This window comes from Rhinolophus ferrumequinum, chromosome 5 (genome assembly GCF_004115265.2).
Source record: "Rhinolophus ferrumequinum isolate MPI-CBG mRhiFer1 chromosome 5, mRhiFer1_v1.p, whole genome shotgun sequence".
Classification (NCBI taxonomy): domain Eukaryota; kingdom Metazoa; phylum Chordata; class Mammalia; order Chiroptera; family Rhinolophidae; genus Rhinolophus; species Rhinolophus ferrumequinum.
Genome location: NC_046288.1, coordinates 21,821,802 through 21,844,202, shown reverse-complemented (window position 1 = coordinate 21,844,202; position 22,401 = coordinate 21,821,802). Strand labels below are relative to the sequence as shown.

General features: G+C 38.4%; 1 pseudogene; it reads left to right on the top strand.

Moving 5' to 3' along the window:
* The first annotated feature begins 3,654 nt into the window (after positions 1-3,654).
* LOC117022426 (40S ribosomal protein SA-like) lies at positions 3,655-4,514 on the top strand (annotated as a pseudogene).
* The last annotated feature ends 17,887 nt before the right edge of the window (positions 4,515-22,401 follow it).

The window sequence follows — 22,401 nt, the reverse complement described above, 5'->3', positions numbered from 1 at the left end:
CCAGACTTCCTGGACACAGCCAGGGTTCTCAGGGCACTGCCACTCTCTCTGGGCACAGCCAGACTTCCTGGACACAGCCAGGGTTCTCAGGGCACTGCCACTCTCTCTGGGCACAGCCAGACTTCCTGGACACAGCCAGGGCTCTCAGGGCACTACCACTCTCTCTGGGCACAGCCAGACTTCCTGGACACAGCCAGGGTTCTCAGGGCACTGCCACTCTCTCTGGGCACAGCCAGACTTCCTGGACACAGCCAGGGCCTCTCAGGGCACTACCACTCTCTCTGGGCACAGCCAGACTTCCTGGGCTCAGCCAGGGCTCTCAGGGCACTGCCACTCTCTCTGGGCACAGCCAGACTTCCTGGACACAGCCAGGGCCTCTCAGGGCACTGCCACTCTCTCTGGGCCTCTAAGGGTACTGTGCTGGAACAACAGTGGATCACAGTCAAGGTGCTTACATATTCTCGATGGTGGCCTGTCAAGGCACAAAAGCAAACATCCACCCGTTCCACCACATGGTGGTATGTTCCCAAGCAAACAGTCAAGCAATCCACTAAATTAGGGATGGAAGGCAATTCCCCACCGTCCATAGTCATTCGCCAGGGCTGTCCTGGGGGTGAGGGATGACCTTGACCTCACCCTCATATCCCACAGAGGACTCAGCAAGCCTTTCCTCCTGGGACTACAAGTCCTGCATCCAGGCTGCCTCAGCAAGCACTTCCCAGCTCACACGGTTGCAATGACCTTCGCTTTCTCCGGCCTCTGCTGGTTGGGGAACCGTCCACGTCTTCCCACCCCTCCACGGGGATCCAGCTCTCCGGCAGCTGCTCCTCCTGGTTTTCCTGAGACTGAGTGTTCATATGCACAAACTGCTCCACTGTCCTTTGGAGAGCTTTGGCTGGCACCGTATCCTGCTCGCTGCGCCATGTGTCGTGCGAGGCGGCCTGTCGGGTGTTAGCTCCCGCTCCCCACACAAGAACACAGGACATGGTGAGGCCAAAAAGGAACACCCATGGAGCCATAGGTAGTGGACTCATACCACTATAGTCTCACTGGAGGCTGGATCCACACTGTCCGCAACCCTCCATCCTAACTGCAATCCACGCTTGCCATCTCAGCCACCATCTTCTTGCTAGCCACATTTTGTTTTGCTAGCCCCCATTTCTTGTAGCCACAGCAGTTATACAAGTGGCCAATGGCTCACTGGTTACAGCTGATGGCCAACTAGCCACAGATAACGGCCATCTCCTACCCGAACCAGCACCTTTCCACGTGAGGCTGAGAGCTTGGAAACTGCATTCCTGGCTCTGTCCCCACAATATTGTTAACCTCCACTTTACAAATAAAGAAGTGGGTTCACAAAAGATAAGAAATTGACCCACACTTGCACAGGTACTGATAACACAGCCAGCATTCAAACCTAGCTACATTATACTCTGCAACCTAAGATTTTCCATCATATCATAGGAAGTGGTAACTGATGAAGTCCATGACAGGATTGATACTTTGCCTCATATCTTGTCCTCCAGTTATCTTTCTTTGTTCATCTAGCCACATCCTTCTTTTGAGCATCTATTGAAGCGTATTTGTTGTAGTCATTAGACACCTTTCAAATACTGCCTTTTGTTACAATTATTTTTGCATGTCTTATCTGCCACATTAGGCTTTAAGTTGCATTTTAGCAGAAATAATGTCCTATTCTTTTGATTTGGTTGGTGATTGTGGGGACAGAGCCAGGAGGAGTTTCCAGGCTCGGCCTCACGTGGAAAGGTGCTGGCTCAGGTAGTAAATGGCCATCAACTGTGATTGGATGGCCATCAGCTGTGGCTAGTTGGCCGTCAGCTGTAACCAGTGAGCCATTGGCCACTAATTAACTGCCATAGCTACCCTAGTAGAGAGAGAGAAGGCTCGCAAGAAGATGGTGGCTGAGCTAGCGAGCGGCGCAGTGAGGGTTGCGGATTCTGTGGCTCCTGTTTCCCCAACCCAGCCGCCAGTGAGAGTATAGAGATATGACTCCCCTACCTATGGCTCCGTGGGTGTTCCTTTTTGGCCTCACCATGTCCTGCATTCTTATGTGGGGAGCGGGACCGGAAACCCCGCATGATACCCCGCACGACAGTGATTGTGGTCAGAGACTGGGTATGGTGTGTTATCGTATCACTCAAAGCACTTAGTATTTGGTTGGTGTCATGCAGGACGGCCTGCAGGGTCTCTGCTCCCGCTCCCCACACAAGGACGCAGGATATGGCTAGGGCAAAAAGGAACACCCACGGAGCCATAGGCAGGGGAGTCATATCACTATATTCTTGCTGGTGGCTGGGTTGGAGACACAGGAAGCAGGAGCCCACTGTTCACAACCCTCACTGCTCTGCTTGCAGGCTCAGCCACCATCTTCTTGCTAGCCCCCATTTTTTCTAGCCCAGCCACGGCAGTTATATTAGTGCCAAATGGCTCACTGGTTACAGCTCACGGCCAACTAGCCACAGCTGATGGCCATTTGATCACAGTCGATGGCCATTTACTACCTGAGCCAGCACCTTTCTATGTGAGGCCGAGAGCCTGGAAACTGCTTTTTGGGGCTCTGTCCCCACAGTTGGTGCAAAAGTAATTGTTTTTGCAATTATTTTTAACCTTTTAAACCACAATTACTTTTGCACCAGTCTAATATAGTACCTTATACTTTGAAAATATTCAATAAACATTTGTTGAATAAACAAAAACACTGGGTGTTGCCTAGTCTTTGAAAAGACTGTCACTTTAGGAATCAACATGGATTGGTTATTTCATAATTAGGGTCATTGGCCACATGTTATATGATTAATAAATAACATTAAATTCTTCACTATTCTTCATGTTTTTTCAAGTACTTTATAAACATGCAGTGTCTTGGAAAAATTTTTCGAAGAAGCATATTTTGTCTTTTCTGTTTTCATTCTGAAAGTACCTCTAATTCAACTTAGTTAAATAGAGCGGTGATTTTTCTTTTTAATGAGCCAAATATACCTTATTGCCCTGTTTTTCTATCTTTACCATTCTTTCGTACCAGATTGGAGAAAATCTGTTCTAAAAACCAAGCAACTCAGCAAATGTCTCATAAATAGCCTGACAATTAGAGCAATTTTTCATTTTGTGTATATGAAAAATCTTGTGATAATTGGACATACTAAACCTGCATTTTTATTTGTGTTTTTAGTCTCGTATTTTATTTTGGTTAGTGTTTTTATAGGAGCTACAAAATATTATAGACTAAATATACATCTTAAAACTTGAAGTTCAGATTAATTTGTCTGCAATTAAAATATTTCTTGTCATATAAATTTTATAAGCTAGCTGTATTAAGCCAAGTCAAGTTCAGTATGATGTCTTAAGTAAAAAAACTGCATCTTTTACATTCTTAACTTTACTTCTTAAAAATGTCACTTCTTTTTTAAAACTATGGAAAGAAAACTATTAAATACCAAGCTTTAATAAGCAGCAGCATCTGTGAAGTGAGGGCATTATTTGGCTCTGAAACAATTATTTCTCAGGAGTTTTGCATCCTGTTGATATTGGAGGTATTTCCCCTCTTTGAGTAAAAAGAAGTGCTTTCTGCGCTAATCAGAGACAGGTGTGACAATGTTCTGGGTTCCCTTTGAAACTTAAATGGAACCTTTCACAATGTTCAGAGCCCTTGATGTCCTGCAAATAAAGGAGGATGTCCTCAAATTCCTTGCAGCAGGAATCCACTTAGATGTCACCAACCTTGACTTCCAAATGGAACAGTACCTCTACAAAAGGAAAAGTGATGGCATCTACATAATAAATCTAAAGAGAACCTGTGAGAAGCTTCTGTTGGAAGCTCATGCCGTTGTTGCCATTGAAAACGCAGCTGATGTCAGTGTCATATCGTCGGGAATACCGGCCAGCGAGCTGTGCTGCAGTTTGCTGCTGCCCCTGAGCCACTCCTATTGCTGGTCGTTTTACTCCTGGGACCTTCACTAACCAGATCCAGACAGCCTTCCGGAGCCGAGACTTCTGGTGGTTACCGATGCCAGGGCTGACCACCGGCCTCTCATAGAAGCATGTTATGTTAACCTGCGGCCCACCGCTCTGTGTAACACAGACTCTCCTCTGCGCTATGTGGACATTCACTTGTAACAAGGAGGGAGCTCACTCAGTGGCTCTGATGTGGGGATGCTGGCCCGGGAAGTTCTGCACAAGCGTGGCACCATCTCCCGTGAGCACCCCTGGAGGTCATGCCTGTTCTCTACTTCTACAGAGATCCTGATGAGATTGAAAAGGAACAGCAGGCCGCTGCTGAAAAGGAGAGATTTTAGGGCGAACGGACTGCTCCAGCTCCTGAGTCCACTGCTGCTCAGCCTGAGGTCGCAGACTGGTCTGAAGGCATGCAGGTGCCCTCTGTGCCTACTCAGCCGTTTCCTATGGAAGATCAGCCTCAGCCTGTCTCTGAAGACTGGTCCTTAGCTCCTGCTGCTCAGGCCACAGAATAGGTAGGAGCAACCACTGAGTGGTCTTAAACTGTTCTTTCACAAACTCTTAAACAGAAAATAGAAATAAAGTTGATGGAAAATAAACAGTTTCAAAAAAATAGAAAGGAAAGGAAAAGACCATTTATTTAGTGCAAACTCTGTGACATTTACAGTGCTAGGTACTTTACATTAAATATATTTTTAACATTAATTATTTTAGTAATTAATACATTGATCTATTAAAGAGAATTCTAAAACTATAAACTGCATTTGTGAAAAATGCCTAGTTTTACGCTCTTCTCCCAGATATACTTTTGTTTGCTTAGACTCAAGACTTCTTCATTGTCATGTGCATCTTCCATAACTACCCTATGTATTAGGTTGGTGCCAAAGTAATTGCGCTTTAAAAGGTTAAAAATAATTGCAAAAACCACAATTATTTTTGCACCGACCTAATAAGCGTTAAATATGAAGCCGTGTCTTTTTCACTACAAAGTTTTCACTCTTTCTATAACATTATACCTCTCCAAAATATTATTTTACATATCATACTTCTTTTGGATATCTTAGCATCAAAACTGAGGAGGGAAAATGTGATTATATTTTAGTCAAAATGTTGTCTGCTTGAGGTTGCAAGTACTTAACCTTTGCAGATTATGGGAGTAGTGGGAAGTGCGTGAACTTTGGTATGCTGTATGGAAAGCTAGTCCTCGGCCCGTTAGTTGTGGGGCTCTAAGAAAGTTGTTTGAATTTTTGGAACTGCAGTGTGTCTTCCTGTAACTTGATTGTACAGTATTAGAACCTATAGGATGGAAAGATTATCTCTAGGTCAAGCATCCCTTGGCTTCACGTCTTTTTTGCCACGGGGAAAATAACTTAACCTTTCTATTCCTTGCATTCTCTATCCATATTATGGTGATATGAGAATCTACCTTATAGATTTATTCATAAATGAGAAAATACATGTGCTGTGCTGGTTTGTAGTATCAAATATTTGATAATTTTTATCCATGGTGTTTATTAAATTAGATAACCCCTGCAAAATACTTGGCACATACTTAATAGTCAGTCAAGCTCCCTCTTTTTCCTGTCAATCAGTAATGAGTTGCTTTATTAATCAAATGCTGTATAATTTTATATTGGCAATTAATACAGACAACATTTGTTTTTTTTTATGTGAAATTAAAACAACAGGAAATCAATTTGATAAAAAACTTAGAGTTAAAAATCCTGTTTTTATTCACTGTTTCATGAGAAAGGGGTCATCATGCTAGTGAAATTTAATGGTTGTCTAGTTTGATGTATGGCCATAAAATACTTGCCACTGTATATAGGTGGGGAACAGTGGGGAAGGGAGAATATTTCCTTACAGAGATTATAGAAGGGGATTAAATAGTCAAAGTTTATGTAGAAGGGTGACAAATGAATTATCTTAGTTGCAGCCCTTGAGAAAGAAATGTTTTGTTACAGAAAACTCTGGATTAACTAACTGGTTGGGGATGAGAGAGCCCAGTAAGATGACACTTGTAAAATGATTAGCACAAAAGGTCCCACTCTACTCTGGAATAGGATTTGAGAGAAAAGGAACATGACTAAATTCTGAAAATTCAGTTGAAGAGCAGATAAAGGAACTTTTTTGTTTGAAAAACATTTGATTTTAGGTGGTTTGTGTTTCTGTAGCATAAATTTTCTGTCTTTAATAAATTTAATTCAAAATATTTTGTGGAAATATAGGACAAGTAAATATTATGTATAAAAACGGGACATCTGAGATAAATGATGAAATATTCCTAAACTGAATTGTTTTCATAGGCTTGGTGGAGATGACCGTGAGAACCACCCTTAGGCTTATAATCCATTCAAATCTGGGGGAAAGACTGGCTCTTATAATCAGTGGACTGGGGATTTGTTTCTGTCCTCTTAATTGTAAGAGGCAAGGAGATTCTAGTTGATATCTGGTTTATAGTCAGTGAGAAAAATATTTCTAAACAAATACAGTATTTGTTTTTTTATCACTACCATAATAAATTACCACAAATTTACTGGCTTAAAGCAATACAGATTTATTATCTTACAGTTCTGTAGGTCAGAAGTCTGACCTGGGTCTCCTTGGGCTAAAACCATTGGGTAGGCAGGGTTAGGGTCCTTTCTTGAGGCTTCCTTCCTAGGAGAGAGTTTGTTTCTTTTCCCTTTCCAGCTGCTTAGTCCAAATGCACTCCTTGGCTGGTGGCCCCCTTCCAACATTTCCAAAGCCAGCCTCGATGGGCAGAATCCTTTCTACATCTCAACTCTTTGACCCTGTTTCCAAAGCCCCATCTCCTTCTCTGACTAGAACTGAGAATAGTTCTCAGCTTTTAAGGACTCATGTGATTATAAAAGTGTCCACGTGGATGTTCTCTGGATGTTCTCTCATCTCAAAGTTCTTAACCTTAGTCACCTCTACAAACTCTCTTTTTGCCATGTAAGGCAACATAGTCACAAATTCTGGGGGTTAAGACTGGGATACATGGTGTGTGTGGGAGGGCAATATTCTGCTTACCACATATACAAAAGCTGAAATTAAAGACTGTGTATATTATCTACTCAATATTACTTATTAAGGAGAAATTTAGCATTTATTTTAGTAATACTAAAGTATAAAAACAATCAACTATTATTCTGTCAGTGATCATACTTTGACAGCAACCCTATTTATATATATTTTCCCAACTCTTTGGACACGCTGTACTTTCCACTCTAGCAAATATATTGTTTTATGTGATGTACCTTCACTGTGGAGAAACAGCAGAAACTTCTTGTTTGCAGAGCTGGTCCTGAGGTGTTTTCAGTTCAATGAATTAAAATGTTGTTCAGTTTCCCGTAGTGATACTTGTACAAATGGTGATTGGGTGCTGTAATGCTATTAATAATATACTTTGACTGAGTTCTAGGTAAATATACTTATATGTGCTTGCTTGCCTAGAGGCATAATATTATTTTTCCCAGGAGAAAATGTGCAGTTTCTTCACAGCTGCATTGTACACAAACACATGCTTCTCATCAGTTAACAACAGCCTGCATTTATAATCCCTGTTTGGACATGGAACGATACACATGCACATAAGAGGGGTAGTGTAGGATAAGGAGACTAGCCCTTGAGTGGGAGACTAGAACCCTGAGTCCAAGCTACACTACTGAATAGCTGTGGAGAAAACTGGACCAGATGACGACCAGACTCTTCCTGTTGGAACATTCTATTCTTCCATTTCATTTATTTACTAGTAGAAATCAGAGGCAGCTTTTAACTCCGTTCTGCAGTGAAAGCCTTAGGCTTCAGAAGAGCTACTGTTGCAAACTGGTCAGTCTTCAGGAGAACTGATAGGCTCAGCACTTCAATGTAGTATCTTTTATCTTCTTACACTTGAAAAACTCCAACATCTTAGTACTGTGATCTCTTGGTACCAGGACTGTGAAGCACATCTAAGGCTAAGCAGGATGAGTCTGGAATGTATTTTTTCTTAAATTGGAACTTAGGCCCTTGATTGCTTTGGAAAACATAGCTGTTAAGCCTTGGAACGAGTGTTGAGCAACAGAGATCTTCTTTATTCTACCAGTGGGGGACATAATGCAATAAAGTGAACAATAAAAGATAACCTTAGACAGTGGTAAGTTCCATTTAGACAATTCTAGTATTTAGAATGGAATGGAGGCTGTACCAGGGTGGTCAGGAAGAACTACTTTTAGGAAGTTATATTTGAACTTGTTTCTGAAGCATGTGGGGGAAGCAGCCATATGAAGATTTGGGGAAGGATATTCTTGATATGTTAAGTACAAAAGCTCTGACACAGGAAACCTGATATCTTGGTGAGAAATGAATAAGAACAGTGTGGCTGGATGGGACTGAATTAGGAAAACTACCATGTAAGATGAGATTGAAAAGGTGAGACAGCATAAGAAGATATTTTTTGTTTGCTTGTTTGTTTTTTAATATGAAGCCTTGGAAAGTTTTATCATAGAAATAACATGATCTGATTTGCTTTTCAGAATGATTATTCTGGTAGCTATAAGTAGGATGGGCCAAACAAGGCAAAAGTGGAAGCAAAAAGACCAGAGAAAGAGAGGCTATTGCCGAAGTCCAGATAAGAGTGGCTCTGGTGAGGCTGCCAGCAGCTGAGGTGTCCAGATGTTGGTGTGAAATATATTTTTGAATAGAATTGACAGGACTTTCTGTTTTTGTTTCCTTGCTAGTCTCCTTCTATACCTTTGTCCTCGCTTGCACAAACATAATGGCAGTGTACAAGTACTGGGGATCCAAAGATAATTATGTTATATTTTCTGAAGAATAAAGACAGTGGTGGGAAGGGTGTTAGAGTGGAGTGAGAGTGCAAGAGCAGACCTGTAAGAGAGGATGTGTGACTTGTGTTAATTGTGACATGATATGCACACCATAAATGGGAGAGTGATAATTCCACTGCTGTAGATGTTCAGGGAAGAAGGTTCTGGAAACTCTTCATAGGAAAGATAACCCATGAGCTGGATTTTGAAAGACGAGTAGGTGTTTGTTTGCTAGGAAAACAAAGATGGAAAAAGCACTCCTGGCAGAAAAGGCAAGGTATGCAAAGGCAAGACAGCATGAAATATCCTGGCATTTTTGAGGAACTGCAAGTCATGCAGTTTTGTGTGGTTTGAGGTTGAGAAGAGTAGGTGGATGAGTGGGTAGAAGGAAATGAGAAGTTAGATGAAAAAATGTAGCTGCAAAGGTAGGCTGGGGCTTGGCCACTGAATGTCTTGTATATTCTGATAAGGAGCTTGGGCTTTGTCCCTTAGGCAAATGAGAATCTTTAATAGGATATATAAATAAGGAAGCTCTTCATCAGAGCTTCATAGAATGTCATAATGTTAGCAGCGTAGAGAATGGATTAGGACAAGGGCAAGATAGGAGACAAGTAGATTTTTTTAAATTAGTAACTTGATTTGTATCAAAAACAATTATTACATTAGTTAATAATTTATCACAATTCACAAAAAATCGTTTTTTATTTTCTTCTATCACATATTCCAAATAAAGTAAAAGAAACTTATTTTTGTGTCTGTGTGTAGTATTATTATATGGAAAATGTCCAATTTTTCTCATAATTTTTAGAAAATATGTGAAGCTACATCAGTCCCATGTTGGGACCTGCCAGCCAGATGGTCTCACAAGTCCCTTGAACATTCTGTGAGCTTGTGACTGGAATCCACACGTAGCTCTTTCTCCCTTCACTGATGTGAGAGAGTGGTCCAGTTAGGATAGCATCTATGCTGATTTTATCAACTACCACCTTAGTAAATTAGTCCTCAGTGAGTCAAATATGCTTTGAAGTTGCAGTGACCAAATTCCACCTGTGGCTGGCAGGGTTTAGGTATAACTTTTGTGAATACTTCATAGAGATATGTGTCTTATCTAATAATGCCATCACTGAAAATGAGAGAGAAAATCAACTCAGGGTCTATGTCAATCGACTCAAGGCCAACAGAATAATAATGTTACTGGAACTACTCTTTTACATTTGTATACAATTTTTAGTTTGCAAGTTACCTTTACAAATATTTAGTACATTCCATATTAAGCCAAACATCTATAACAGAGTCATTTTCTCTCTTCATCTGCATTTCCATGACACCAGATTCTTTACGCTTTCGTGAATACCAAGTGACAAGATCAATGCAAACAACAACTTGGTCCTAGAACACAGCCCCTCTGTGATCACTGAAATCACAATGTTTATAATTGTCATGTGCTGGATGAGGCGTATATGAAAAGTGGCCGATAGCACACTATCTGAATACCTGCTTTGTTCTAAGTTCAGCTTCAGGAAAGGCAGGAGAAAATGCTGATGGGAGTCTGAGTTGCACAATCCTGAGCCATAAGGCATAGCTTTAGATAACTCAGAAGCAAGCACAGCTGGAAAATCAGTCAATGGATGTCAGGATTGGGTCAGCTCTATTGGCAGAAAGGATCAACGTGGAGCCTAGAAGGTAGCTTCCCCAGACATGGTTGAAACAGTCACCAAAACAGGATCAATTTTACTTGCCCACAGGATGGAAAGGGCTGTTATTTTAACATTATCATCTTTTATCTTTCTCCCGCACAAAGATTTTGGTTCCTCATTGAGACCCAGGACAAATGCCATCGTTTCCACATTACAATCTATCAAGAAGAAATAATTTATCTTTTCTCATGATAGGCACATTTTAAATGTTGAGTGAATAAAGTAATGTCATCTTGAAAAAGATACCCAGACATATCTGCTCAGATATCTTTTACTTTATATTTATACCCACATGGGACTCGTAATTCTGAATGTGGACTTACCAATTTGTAATATGCTAAACTTTATCTCTTCCTGGTTTCATTTCAGTTAGGTTTCTTCTTTTAAATTTTTCCCTTTTTCTTAAGCACTGTTGCCAGACAGTTATCATATTCAGATGTGTTCGTGAAGATTTTTATTTCCATTTGCATTCTCTGGTCAATTTTGAGATGGGTGTCTGCTCTGCTGTGATTAGTATGGAGAAGAAGCAGCTGTGAGTGGAGAAGTGCTGGCAATGAGAAATTTGCTTCTTTATTTTTTTGCTGTTGGTAGAAATTGTCTAAATAACAGGTGTCTACCATCATAACTGTGAGAAAATGTTATTTTTATCACTATGAGGGCCAGATTCAGCCTCTAGGTACTCATCTGAACTCAGAGAGAAGTCAGCTGTACTGAGATTCCCTGAAACTAGATTTGTCCTATATGATTCTGATTCGCTCTTCGATTGCTTCCATATGTAAAAATTAGGCTCCTTAAGCGTCTTTACCAACCTTTGCCATAAATTTCATGAATATAAACATACCATTGGCTTTGACATAATACAAAACTTCCCTTGAAAATGAAAACAGACTATTGGCATTTAACACCTACAATTATAAGTAGCACATGAGGTAATTTCAGTCATTCTGCAAAACACAATCCTTCTGTCACTATTCTTCCACCCAATCCTGGAAAATGCCTGATGCTGAGTTGAGACACTTCCTCATTCCTAGGATACATTTGAAGCATTTTTATGCTAGCGGTAACACACCATTAACAACATACAAGATATTAAACCCTTTCTTATTAATTATTTTAATAGAAAGTGACTAATTATGTGAAATGGGAAATCTTGGTAGATAAATGCCCAGAAATGCCCCATGCGTGACTCTGCTGTGCACACTCAAGAATTGAGGTAGCATAGCAAATTACTCTCTTTCCAATCATTTAGGTCATCAGAACCCACTTGCTGTGAGTACATAGCCTTTTAATTTAGCAGTTCAGTTTCTCTACCTAAAGCAGCGTGAGCCAAGCAAACTATGACTGTAAGAAAAACAATGTGTTGATTGCGGTAGTCTGTTCAGTGTGTTTTGCTGAGCCATGATATAAAAGTGGAAAGGAACGCGACATTCGGCAAGGAGAGGGATGGATTTGAAAATTGGCATAATGATAAGCCCAAACTTCCTGATGATAGAATGGATACATGTTTGTTTTATAATTGCTAGTAGCTCATTCCAGGAGAAATTATGTTTTTCATTTAGATTTTCAATTACTTGCTGCCAATGGCACGTTTTATTCATCTGTGTAACCCCTTCTATTGTGAGCAGAGCTGTGTTCACAGTAGGCATTCAATAAATGTTTCACCTGATTGGAAAGCATTACATCAAAAGTAGTTTTCTAGTTAATTGTATGTCTCCTATTTTCAGTAGTTGCTAAGAGCACAAATGGCATCTTTTGTGTTATCTGTAAGTCTTATCAGAGTGCTTTGCACAGAGTAGGGTTATAACACATAGTTAGAGTTTAATATTATTGTATTAACATTAAACTTTTGGTTTCCAATAGGATTAGTTCAACAAGTGACTTTAATATGCATCTAGTTTTAATTTTTCACTTTTTTGCCGCTATATAATTAACTGAGATTTAGAGTTAAATGTGCTTTCTCCCCATCCCCCATCCAATACAAAACAAATTCTGTTTGCTCTACCACCGAAATATAGCCTGAATTTTGCATTTCTCTCCATCCTAATTCCTACTACTGTAGTCCGAGCCATCTGGACACTCTCCCTGAGAACTGCAACAGCCTCCCCACTGGTCCCTCTCTCTAAAGCCCTGTCCTCCTGCGATCTATCCTCTATCTGTTACACAGCGGGCAGAATTATCTTAAAAAAAATATATATATATACATATATCTATATATGTAATTTCACTCTCCAGCTTAATAGTCTCCACTAGTTTCCACATTAACTCAGAATCAAGTGTGAATTCTTTACCAAGACCCAAAAAGTCCTACATCATTTGTCACCTACTTGATTCTCCCTGATCATCTTTCTTCTCGCCTCCTCAGTCACTATACTGTGGACACATCAGCCTTCGTTTTCTTCTTCAAATCTAAGTTCGTTCCTACTTTAAGAACTTGGAATTGGCTCCTCCTTGTGCCTGGAATGCTCCTCCTTGAGATCTTTGTATGGCTTGGTGAAAATCAGGTCTCAACTCAAAGGTCATCTACTTGAAGTGGCCTTCTTGCTCTCCTATCTTAAGTGCCATCGCATCATCCACTCATTGTCTTGTCACTTTGTCTTATTTTCTTCAGAGCACCCATTCTTATCTGATATTGTTTTATTTGTTCATTTTACTTCACTCTCACCTAGAATTTAAAGTCCATGAAAGGAAAGACTTTGTTGATCTTGTTTATGTTGGCATATAAAAACTGTAACCCAAAATTTGGTGAACGAATGAATGAATAAGCGTGCATATTTAGAGGGCACATTTGACTCTAACTAGTAAGAAAATGCAATGAAAACCCACTATTTGGGATGGTTTGCTTTAAATGGAACCCTCTGTGAAGATTTAAAAAGAATCTTAGCTGTTTACTTTTGATGCACTGGGGATCATCCGATTGATGAAAAGTTCCAAAATATAGCCCTGAAGGCTTTTAAGTCTTCTCAAATATATAGAAAAGTTTTGAGAGGTTTAACTTTGAGTTTCCGTGTGTGTGTGTGTGTGTGTGTGTGTGTGTGTGTGTCCTATTTTGCAGTCTAGAGAAAAGGATTGAGACTGACTGCTGTCTAATTTGGTTAATGTTTTATAATATTTTAGTGACTGACACAGATTTCAAACTGAAGAATATACGAGTGAATATATATATATATATATATACACACACATATATGTATGTGTGTGTATATATATATATATATATATTCATATTAACTTGAAGAACTGATCAGAAACAAAAGAACAAATAGATTAAAATTCAGCAAGAAAAAGTACACAGCAATACGTTTTTTAGGATTAAATAATATTATCTTTTTAACCATTTTGTTGTCTAAAGCCATTCTAAAATAGTTTATGCCAGATTTATGTACTATGGTAGATAGTTACATGCATAATGTGGTTTAGGTTTAAATATTTTTTATAGAACAAGAAAATGTAAAGCTTTCCATATATATATTTCTCCCCATCCCAGTGTATCTCTTTATGATGTGCCATACTTCTGAATTTGCACCAGTGCAGTGTCATCACACTAGATTTAAATCTTATTATTCTAACCTCTCTGTTTAAAACACAACTACTTTCTCTTTCTGAAGTAGTTTGATGGAATTCTGGTATCCCAACCTCAAATTTTGAGGAAAGTTAAAAGCCAGAGAGCCAAATGGTATTGCAGTGTGAGACAATGCCAAGCCAGGGGGCCACATGTGACAGTACTGAATGCGAACTACCTGGAGGGGTAGGCATCAGTGGGGATAAGCTGGGTTTGGAAAACATTGGTCAGCAGCTGCTGAAGCCAAATTCACTTACTTGCAATTGTGCCTCAGGCAGGCCCTGTCATCATACTCCTTTTGATGCTAAGCCCAGATCTGTAGGGCCTGATTAATGCTGAGTACCTTATGGTTCTTACATTTTATGATCCTACTCATGTATCCGACTATTGTTTCCCTTTCTTAACTGCAGTCCCACACTGATGACCCATTGTCGTCTTATCTACCATTATTCTTAATCCTTTTTCTCCACACATACATCTGGTCCTATTCTACTTTGTAGTTAGGCAGTCCTTTTATCTGAGGCACCAGAGTTTCTTTTCTTGCATATTTTTTTTTTAAATGAAAAGCCCTGAATATATGATTCTGTCAGTATAAACTCTGCTGATTGTAGATTGAAATGCCCCCTGAATGAAATATACATCCATGTAAGAACTTAAAGATCAGAGTTTGAAAGTGGGCAGTAATATATTCAATGAGTTTTTGAGTGTTTGGGATTGGCATCAGGGACAAAGGAGATTACAGAAAAAAACAATGGACGCAGGAATAAACAGTGAGAAGCAGCAGACAGACCATGTAAGGTATCTGATAAGAGAAACCCGAGCAGGTGGCAAGTGAAGGAAAAGCAGGACACACTCCTCACTTATATGCATCTCCCATTAAAAAACAAAAACCAAGCAACAAAAACAAAACAAAAAAATAATAAAGATTAAAGGGGTGAGAGATAAAATGTAAAACCTTCTTAAAAAATAGTGAACTTGATATGCCAAACTCCTTCCTATCCTCATTACTTCCTTTCTACCAACTTCACATCATTTCTACCAAATTAATCTTTCTAATACACGCGCGCGCACACACACTCTCTCTCTCTCACACACACACACACACACACACACACACACACACTCACACAAACATTTCACTGAATAACTTCCTTTCCATTGGGTGGTGTTGGTCTTGTTGGCAAAACTTCTCTACTTATTCTTCTCAGATCATTACCAGACTGTGGACTCAATAATGTAGAAGCTCCTTCATATTAATCATTGTATTGCCAGTACTAAGTCCAGTGTCTGGCCTCTAGTAGAATTAGCATGTTCAACCCTTTACTGCTTCTAAACTCCTGCTCAGTCAGTCCTCTATTTGGAGTACTCTACCACTTATCTGTAGATACCATAATTATATCAACATTTATAGACCCTTTTCAGTTAGTTTTTGATGATTCTACCCAAGTAAATGTATTTGTTCCCTCTAATCATTTCTATATCACTTTAAAAAAAGGTTTTTATTGTCTTTATGCTTGTAAGCTTTTAAAAGCTTACTGTTTCTTCCTTTTGGCATGGAACGCAGTTCCTAGTACCGACAAATGTGCTCAGTAATTCTTATGATGAACCAATGAACTGACCATTAAATACAGAGAATACACTTCCAGTTCAAATAACTTACTGTGTTCTGAACCCACGCTAGGTTTAAAACAAATTGTATTTGTTTATCTATCACCTAGTAATTCATGGTTCTAAAGAGATAAATATATTTTTGAGAACTCTACTATTTATTTGTACAGAATGAGGAATTTAGAACGGTTGTCACATCTTCCAAAACAAAAGACCGTGTGATTCATTTTTCACTTGTCTTCCTTGGATAAAAAGTATCATTCTTATTAAAAATAAAGCAATGTAAAATGATCACTCTTGAATTGAGACCAAAAGTTAGCTAAAACAAGACACTGGAGAGATGCTCCTTAGTTTAATACATATAAAATATATATTTCACAATGCTTTGTAAACTTGTGAGATAATGTATAATTTGCTAAGAAGAGCTAGAACTTCTAACGTTTAATTATAGTATGAGAGCACCAACATGCTTGTTGTCACAGAATAACACGTCAATACCATGCAGAGACAGAGCACTATTCCGAAGCACTGATAGAATTGTTCTGTAAGGTACACAGAAGCCATTTGTGCTGCCACCATCTTGTCAAGACAAGACAGTCATCCTCCTCCTCAGGGTGTGTTTTTGTTTTTCTCCACAGTAGTGTTTCTGTACACCACTGTTTCCCAATGTTTCTCAGTCTGAAACATCTGTGACCTTGCCAGGACTGGTAGAGAGATGGGATTTCGATAAAGGCACACTCAGAAAGAAAGGAGATGACAACTAGCAGCTGCAGAAGTTTGCAAGAACACACACATATTTTCCCATACATCTGACACCTTCCCTTCTCACTCCGTGGTGGTTATCACCACATTCTTTGTCTACTTTCTTGGTTAAAAACAGAAAAAAAAAATGTATTTTTTTTTTTTAAAGGCAAAGAGTAGTGAGGAAATCAAGAATGTCAATAAAACAAGACGTCGTAATATACTTCTTCATAGACAGTCGTCTGTGAGAATATCAGTCACACAAATAATAATAGTAAGAAACCTGAGCAATCTTCTAATTTAAAACAAAACAAAAACAACTTAGTACTTGCTATTATTAATTAGTAAACTTTAAATTATTAAATTATTAAACTTTAATCATTAAACTTCTAAGGATTCCAAGTAATGAACTTGGAAAATACTTAAGGTGGAAAAATCTTAAAAAAAAAAAAAAAGAAAGAAAAATCACCAACAAAGAGCAGGTGGAAAAACAAAACAAAAACTAAAATAACATCTCAAACTAAGATTAGTATTCCAGAGAGTTTAATTCTTAAAATCCTGACTTTGGGCACTGCTTATGAACATCTTTTATGAACATTGCTATTTTATATCAGGACATCTTTATTCCTTTATTGAAAATAAAGCTTTAAAATGGATAAATGGAATCTAGCAAAGCACTTTCGAGTTCTTTAGAAAAACAAAATGGCACATGAAGTTAATGTGTTATTACACTTTCAGTGAACACATTTTAAAAGTTCTTTTCATCTATAAGAAAACAACACCGTTACCTATGCCGCCTACAAAAGTTCATATTGAAACATATACACAGACTGAAAGTAAAAGGATGGAAAATATATTTCATGAAAATGGAAACAAAAAGTAAAAGCTGGGATAGCAATACTACCGAACAAAATAGACTTTAAAAACACAGGTATAACAAGAGCCAAAGAAAGATTCAATAATTCCACTTCTGGGTATTTATCTGAAGAAACCCAAAATGCACTTTGAAGGAGTATATGTATCTGTAGGTTCATTGCAACATTATTTACAATAGGCAGGATATGGAGGTACATTGGGTGTCCATTAATGGATGAATGGATAAAGAAGAAGTGGTACATATATACAATGGAATATTACTCAGCCATAAAAAGAATGGAATCTTGCCATCTGCAACAACATGGATGCACCTAGAGGATATTGTACTGAATAAAGTCAGAAAGAGAAAGACAAATGCCATATGATTTCATTTATATGTGGAATCCAAAGAACAAAATAATTGAACAAACAAAACAAACAAATTCATAGGTAAAGAGAACATTTTGATGGTTGCCAAATGGGAGGGAGGTTAGGGGTAGGTGAAAAAAATAAAGGGATTAAGAGGTATGAATGGGTAGACACAAAATAGTCATGGGGATGTAAACTACAGCATAGGAATATAGTCAATAATATTGTAGTAACTATGTATGGTGTCAGATGGGTACTAGATTTATCAGGGTGATCACTTCATAAGTTATATAAATGTCTAATCACTGTGTTGTACACCTGAAACTAACATAATGTTGTATGCCAGCTGTAATTGAAACATTAAGATATTTTAAAAATAAAAGTTCTTTGCATCTAAATTCTTCCTTAAAGCATCTTTAGTAATAATTGAAAAGGCAGTGACTATTTGTTGTAGTTGTCTTTATGCTTTTCAAAGTGCACTAATTGTCTTTATCTGAAAATAATTTTGTTGTGTGAAGTTAGTGGATATAGTCTATATATCACGGGAAGGTTTTAATATAGTCCTCATCTGCTTTCTCATCCAGAGCTGGATACATAGACATTAAACTAGTGATGATAAAATAAATGTTTTCATTACACTTATGAATTGGTGGGTCTTCCAAAATGCAAATATTTGGATGCCACTCTGACTATATAGGACTCTTTTAATACATAATCTCTACTGGCACCAAGTTTCAAGCCATAGAATGTACATGACTTAGATGCTCTTCATTTTCCATGGCAATTCTTGCTCATTCTCTTACGAAGTTTCTTTTCCACAGTTTCAGAAAGATTAAGTGACTTGCTGCAGGTTACACAGTTGATTTGTTTCAGAGCCAGGTCTACAATCTGTGTCTGTTGACTTCTAATCCAGGGCTCTTTGACTACATCATTTTTCCTCTGAGCTTGTAAAAGAGGATATATACGATTTTTCTGGTGAAAGACCCTAAATAGTAAACATTTCTCTAGAGAAATTTCAGGTTCTTAAACTTTTGTCAGTAAAATCTTAAGCTCATTCTTCCCTGTTGCCAATATTTGTTTTTTTGGCAAGAGCTGTGTTTTCATCAGAACTGTCTAGAAATTGTTTTCTGTTTGAACTTTATAAAATAGTATCTAAGTTGTGCACTTTCAGTTTGCCAGAAACAAAGACAGGCTCAGGGTGTTTCAGATGCTAGGGCAAGTCAAACAAACGCGGTGAATGGGGAGATAGCACACACAGAATAGGCCTTTTGGAAACTTTTTCAGGAGGAAACTCAGAGACCGGAGCAATAGTGGTCTTCTGTTGACCATCACCATCAAGGGCAGCAAAGGAGACCTATCCTTGCCAGAAATGAGGCTTGAGGGCTTGATCCTGTAAAACATCATGATTAGGAGACCACCAGTCCCTCCTGTGGAATGCAAGGTCAGGAGCTGGGATGCAACAGCAGCATTAACAATGGTCAAACCCTGGACTTCAGCCCTGTCCTATCACCACAGTGATGGGAGCACTGGACCCTCTCTTGATGTAATCAGGAAGGATGTGTTCCAAGATTCCTATTACAGCTTTTTTAGACTAGTGAGTGGACCAGCTCCCTGGTGGACCATCTCCACATTCTACTAGGTCCAAGCATGTAGCTGTAGCCAATTTCCATGGGGCTCTGGAAGCTCTGCCCAAAGGTGAACAGGCAGTTTAATCCTTTCCTCCCATGTAAGTAAGAGAAAGAGAAAATAAGGTCTGAGGTTTCTAAGCTAGGTCACACTGAAGTACAGCATTTTTTAGGTAGATCAGGAAGTTTGGAGATGGAAGGACAAGTCTAATGGTATCCTCCACTTTAGTGTTCATAATAACTCAGTCATATGTGTGATTTGGGTGATGTGTGTGTTTGAAATATGAACTTTCAGAGAGAGGGGAGAGTGTTCCTTTTTAAAAGATCATCCTGATAACCTTTACATATCCGTTAATCATCTTTATCTAAAGGTGATTGTTAGACTAATAATTATCTGTAAAAAAAGACTATTTCCATCTGAGTTCGTTACATGTCTTAGAAACTATGTTTTGAGGTGTTTAAAATAACAGTCTCTTCAAAATGATCCCGTTCTACTCCCCGCCACAATTTAATTATTTTTAGCTTATGCATGGCTGGAGTCATAAGTACTTAGATCATTCAAGTAGCCACAGTCTGCCTTGTCTTTCAGTAGCTGCTGATCACGACACCAGGCTCTGGTAAAACCATCCATTTTAGCATTGTCATGATTGATGTAGGTTACATCAGCCTAACAGTGGTTGATATCAGCTCTTACGCTGGCTGAAATAATGGATTGATTGTGCCATAATTCATATATTTCATATGTAAAGACAAGACTTTAAATGATGTGATCAGAAGAGGGGATGACATTCCAGGCTAAGGTAAAATTGAAGCAGTCATGGTGAAAAGTTTCAGCTTACAAATTAAAACATTTTTCTGTTCTATTGTCACATTTCAGTTGAATGTAATATTATATATATAGTATTATATACATATAGTATTATATATGGTTTTTAATTTTAAATAGTATTTTTGATACTTCTTTGTTTTGTGTTTTGGTACTATTTTTAATGTTATTATCACAGCATTAAAATGCTGGAATTCTGGGATTTTGGCAATGATGACTTCAGTAAAATAATTGCTAGAACATTTACAATAAACTTGACAAAGTGAACTTTTAAGTTTCAGAACAGTAAATGTCTTCTGAGTTGCAATCTAGAATCGTAAAAATATTCCCAAAGAGTCCAGTGACAGGAAGAAATTATAGTAGGAAATTTTGTCTTCCCGTTATATTAATCTCCTTTAGAAGACAAGACCACTCACTGTAAAGAAGCTCATCATAGAATAGAATAAATATTATTTTTATGGTTTACAGTTTGATTCATTGGGCTTCAAGTTATTTAATAAATTAAAAATAACATTTAATAGTCTAATGAATAGACCAGATTGACTTATTGTTTTATTTAGCTTAAATTAAACCCCACTTATTAGGTGAGTGTTAGAGTAAAAGCAAACTGAAGTTTTCATTATTAAGAGTAGTATAAAATGTTGAGTCTGCATCACTTAATTCTTTTTTCCTGGTGGAAATCCTCAGGTATATTGGATAAAAATGGAAAAAAATATGAAAATATTGTCGCTTTGGGTTAAATATTATCTTTCGAGTAGTTATAAAATTCTCAACCTTTAGAATTAGACACGTTAGTGACAGAATATTATCATGAGATCAAGGACATGAATTTTTATAAGTGCTTAGCCTATTGATATAATGACAATATTTCTGCACATCTATAAAGAAACAGAAAATTGTCAGTAAGGAAAGGTTAAAGATAAATAGTTCTGTGGTTTGATATGCTTAAAAGAGCAAATGCACCTTCCATGGTATAGCCTGCTCTTTTAGAACATTATCCTTTTGGCATTATTAGTAACCATATGGCCTTTATAATTGCTAACTATGTTGATCATTTTACGATTCTTCCTACTAAGAAGGTTTACTGATTCTCTTAGAGTATTAAGAAAAGAGTCTCAACCTAGGCAAAGACAGTGTTTTGCTTAAGATGATAGTTCCTTACTTTATTCCAGAGGCTATTAAATACTTTTCATGGGGGAAAAAAAAAGAAAAAAGAAAAAGCTTCTCAAGTCAAATAAGTTTGAGAAACATGAAATCAAATAGAGTTTATAAAGTTTATTTTTGCAAGATTTCTTTGAGTTTTTACTATGCTAGTATAAACTGTGAGTTATCAAATGGGGATTTATTTCTCTCTCTCTCAATATATTTTATAACCTTCCCTCATCACCACAAAATATCTGTTGTCTCTGGTGTTCTGAACAACACACATTAATAAATATTGATTAACCTTAGGCGGTTGATGGAGAAACTGACGTAAGATGGTTCCCTGCCACGTGGAATTGACCTAAAATGGTGGCCCGAGCGGAGAGAGAAGTCCCCAGCCTAAGCCCCAGCCCACTTCTGCATAACCCCCTCCAAGCCACATCCCGAGTCAATCACCAGACGACATCTATCCCTTCTCCAACGCAAGGAAGTCCCCAACCCATACAAACCTGCTCAAAACCTTGTTTGGGACTCAGTATTTTGGGAAAGATCCTGCTGAGCCAGCCGGCCTAATAAAGCTGACTCTCCTAACTCTCTGAGTGCTGCTTGGGTTCTTTCCGGTCCTGGTATCCATAACACAGTAAAGGGACTAGAGATTTTCTATGTTTTTAATGAATGACTCATTTAATTAAAGTACTTGTATGCTTCTGATATGTTAGAAAAAATGTTAAATGCTGGTGTATTAGTTTTCTATTGCTGTCATAACAAATGACAACAAACTTAGAGGTTTAAAGCCGTAAAAATTTATTATCATAGAGGTCTAAACTCCAGAAGCCTCACACGGGCCTCACTAGGCTAACATCAAGGTGTTGGTAGGGTTGCCTTCTGTACTGGAGGCTTCGGGAAATATGTTCCCTAACTCACTCCAGTTGTTGGCAGAATTAAGTTTCTTGCAGATGTCGGACTGGATCGCCATTGTCTTGCTGGCTCTCAGCTGAGAGCTTTTCTCAGCTTCTAGAGTCCTTCCACATTCCTTGGCTGCTTCTTCCTCCATCTTCAAAGCCAGGATGGTAAGTTTAGTCTGCCTTTTCAAATATCTCCTTCTCTGTTTAGTCTTTCTCACCCAGGAAATGTTCTTCATTTTCAAGGATTCATATAATTAGATTGGGCCCACCTACTTAGTCCAGGATAATCACAT